Source organism: Populus euphratica, unplaced genomic scaffold, assembly GCF_000495115.2.
Source record: "Populus euphratica unplaced genomic scaffold, PopEup_1.0 scaffold1353.1, whole genome shotgun sequence".
Lineage (NCBI taxonomy): Eukaryota > Viridiplantae > Streptophyta > Magnoliopsida > Malpighiales > Salicaceae > Populus > Populus euphratica.
The window spans coordinates 33,565-37,717 of record NW_011501204.1 but is presented as its reverse complement, the minus strand read 5'-3'; the positions used below and the strand labels follow the sequence as shown (position 1 = coordinate 37,717).

The window sequence follows — 4,153 nt, the reverse complement described above, 5'->3', positions numbered from 1 at the left end:
TGGAAAGGGTGTGTGTTTGTGTCTATTCATAGCTTGAGTTTGGCATATTATTATTTGTTTAATATTTTTGAACAACTTTATTAATTAATTGTTTAATGGAAATTCATAAACTATCACATTTCCTGAGCAAGCTCATAGTAAGTTATTTAGAAGAAGACAATGCCAGCAATCCAGAAGAAGAACAATACATGAATGCTATCTAGGGTGAAAAAAAGCACAATAAAAGAGATTAATCGAGGCTTAACCGACAGATATATCATAATCATGAGCCGTGGTGGAGCCAAGGGATTTCAGTCCAAATTATGATTTGCAAAAAATATCAAAGCTGGAAAATCTTGATTTTGATTCTAAAATTGAAGTTCTTATTCGATGGACGATTACAATTCATTAAAGTTTAAGAGATTTGAGAAGGATTCTTGTTTTGATATTAAATTTATATGGATATTTAGCATTACTAGCAATAAATTAAAACATTATACCCCACTCTCACCAAGCCATCAGTGTTGTTTTTGCATCTTTTAATTGAAGAAACACATGCATCGTAGTATTAATTACTTATTTAAAATCACTATATGAGATGCAACTCAATGGCACAATCTATTACTATACATTATTTTTTCTAAGTAGTAAAAGTACATCAATGGTTATTTTACATTAATTGTTTCAAGAAGGGTAAAAGTATCTCTTTTTTTTTTTTCTTTTTTTTTTCTATTTGTAATTCACAAGTTATCTTAAAAACCATGTCAATTCCTATTCTCTACCTTAATAACAAGACATTATAACCAGTAGCATACACCAACATCTTCATCAATGCTATAATAACCAATAACTCACCATTAAATACTTGCAATTTCACTCACTACAAAGTAACTGTAACATCATTTACCATGCTTCATGAGATAAGTTAACATGACCAAGAGGTATAGATATTTTAGGTTATAAAATAAACAGTAAAATACAAGTTTATTTGATAATACAAAACACAAAATATTTATAGATACTCTCTTCCACTTTCTTTACATTATTCATCTCCTACAGTTTACTTATTTAAGAATTGAAGGATTCCTATTCCACTAAGGAACTTGTCTTATAAGGATTTCTAAGACCAATAACAAAACCCACATTTAAGAGTTAGCATTTTTAACCTACGAGCAAGACATGGAAAGTCCTAATCCAATATGAAGTTTTCATAACTTTATTACTGATGTTGTTTAGAAACTAAATAAAAGTCAGTTCATTCTTATTTCTCATATTAACATAAATATTTTACATGGTTGACAACTTAGAAAATCCAAGAAATATAAGTGTCAATTACCTACCCAACATAGGTACTTCAACTCCTCTAGATCTGTATCAACTCTCTCATCAAGTGAAGGTGTTCAATGTTGTTGTTCTAGTTATATAACAATAATTTTTCACTTTATCATTCCCTTAATAAAAAAAATACAAAACATAACTCCATTGTATGCACTATTAAATGAACAAATACAAATCTGGTTATCTAAAATAATAGGACAAAACAACATATAAGAAAGTAGGCACGAGAACATTTAGAATGGGCACAAAGGAGCTAAATAAACTATTTTTTTTATCCATATATTTGTAAAATACTTTCTTAAATTCAATTTTTTAAAGATACGAAGATAAGCAAAAATACGAATTGAATTTTTTTTATTTATCAATCATTTATCAATCATTATCATTATAGATTATAGACAACACTCGAAAAAAAAAGAGCAATATAAGTAGAAAAAGAAATCAACTCATCATCTAAAAATCTACCTATCCTATCTCCGAATCAAAAGTTTTTTTTTTGTTTGGTTCCGGTATCGATCCAGGATTCAATATCGACTTTCTTTCTAAGGCCAAAATTTTGTAAGGATGAATAAATCGGTTTATATAAAGAAGACGTTATAAATATCCCAAAAGAAGCTATACTAATTGAAAACGTTGAATTTGTTACAAATTCACTTTCAAGATGCCTTGGTGGTGAAATGCTAGACACTTGATACTCAAAATCTCGTGCTAAAGAGTGAGGAGGTTCAAGTCCTCTTCAAGGCATAATATTGAGAATGCTCATTAAATGAGCAATTCAATAAAAGATCTCGGATCGAATCGATATTGATTATTTTTTTATTTAAAAAATCATCCCATCTTAATTGAAAGTATAAATACCTTTTTAGCAAGAAATCAAGTTCTGCTTCCATATTACTTTTGTATTGCTTTTTCTTTCTATACTCTTTCCTGTCTGATCTTACATAATCTTTTTCAACATCTTTTTCTTGGTTTACTAGAACTGATTCAAGATCTACATGATCCTCAAACTCTTTTTCTTCATGATTTTGATTCTTTAATTGAATGGATTTTGTTTCATTCGATGATATAGATATAAAAGGATCGTTATTTTTCTTTTTGTTGATTTTTATCGAATATAAAAGGATCGTTATTTTTCTTTTTGTTGATTTTTTAATTTTCACTAACATTTTTAGTTCCATTAAAATTTAAAAAAAGTAATTTGATTGGTATCACTCATGATTTTATCTTATATGCGTTGCAAAGTATCACAAATTTTGGAAAGAACCAAAATTCTAAATTTGATGTGGGACGATCTAGTATTTCTTCATTCATTCCCATCCAATCAAAAAGGTTTTTTTTTTGTTTGGTTCCGGTATCGATCCAGGATTCAATATCGACTTTCTTTCTAAGACCAAAATGGAGAATTCTCCAATCCAAATATTTTCTATGCGAGCTTTTTTCCATATCGATAATATCATCTTCTGCTAGATGCTTATTGACAGGGATACCTCCCGACATATCAAATAATTTGCTTTTATCTATTTTGTAATTATAAAAAAGCTCTTGCTTATTATGGAATGGTAATTCATAAATAGATGAGTCTTTTTTATCTTCATAATTAATGGATTTATATAATAAAATATTATATCTATAGTATTTTTTAAAATTATCTTTTTGGTTCGATAATGAATCCACTTCAAAATTATTTTGTTTTTCATAATGAATTAATTGGTCTTTGTCATATAAATTCCATTTATTTAAATCTTTATTTTGGATTATATGCTGTTGATTCATTCTATTTCGCCATTTTTGCGATATTAAGCTAGACCATCTGATCTGAGATAAATCGTATTTATATTGATAATTACTTCTTACCCAGTTTTTCCATTCATTCATTACAGAATTTCTAAAATTTGTATCTTTTAAATAGTAATATAAAGTAATAAAAAAGATAAAAAATAGTAAAAAAAAAGGTAAAAAAAAAAAAGTATAGAAGAAGGACTTCTTTTTTCAAGCCCTACTTCTTGTGTATTGTTGTGTAATGTAATATAGGAATTATCTTTTCTCAGTTGTGAGAGATGGCTGAGTGGACTAAAGTGTTGGATTGTTAATCCGTTGTACGAGTTATTCGTACTGCAATAAAAAGACTTTCATTTCTTTTCAAATTTTCTATTATTTATTTAATATTGTATGGAATTTAATAATAGAAAAATTCATTCTCTTTTTTCTTTTTTTATTAACAGATTTACATTCATATTGATAACAATGTATCAAATAAATATAATCCGATCTGGGTAATTAGATCTTATTTGTAGATTTATTTATATCTATTCCGGTGGTTTGGTTTTTTTTTTCTTCATTCAAATGAAATAATAGGTTTATTTGATTTGCTGTGATACAAAAGTTTTTTTTATTAGAAAAAAAATGAAAATGTATTGAATGTATTGTTATATTAGAAAAATGTATAAAAATGAACATTTCTATTTTTTAAATTATTTTCAATTTTAAATATTTATTAGATTAGAAATTTGTATATTTTTTATTTGTCTATCTTATATAGATAATTATGTATTCTATTTCTATATGGTATATAGAAATTCATAGAGAATTCTAAATTTATAGATAATTATTTCTATTTTTAGTTTGATTCTATTTTTATATAATCTTTAGATAATGTTCTTTTAATCTTATAACAAGTTTGTATTTATTATGATTATTAAAGGTGTCATTTATACCATGAAGAGTATTTCATAACAATTCCTAGATACAAGAATGGCTTTAACGATCAATCTTCCTTTAAAATTTTACTCACAGTCCCTATATAAAAAGACCTTGACACAAGATGAGATTTGTAACT

At 26.4% G+C, this 4,153-nt stretch overlaps 1 long non-coding RNA gene across 1 annotated transcript; it reads left to right on the top strand.

Annotated features, from left to right (window-relative positions):
* Positions 1-1,800: 1,800 nt before the first annotated feature.
* Positions 1,801-2,825, top strand: LOC105117440 (uncharacterized). Its single transcript, XR_840748.1, has 2 exons — positions 1,801-1,864; positions 2,707-2,825. It is a non-coding gene; the product is annotated as an uncharacterized LOC105117440 (long non-coding RNA).
* The last annotated feature ends 1,328 nt before the right edge of the window (positions 2,826-4,153 follow it).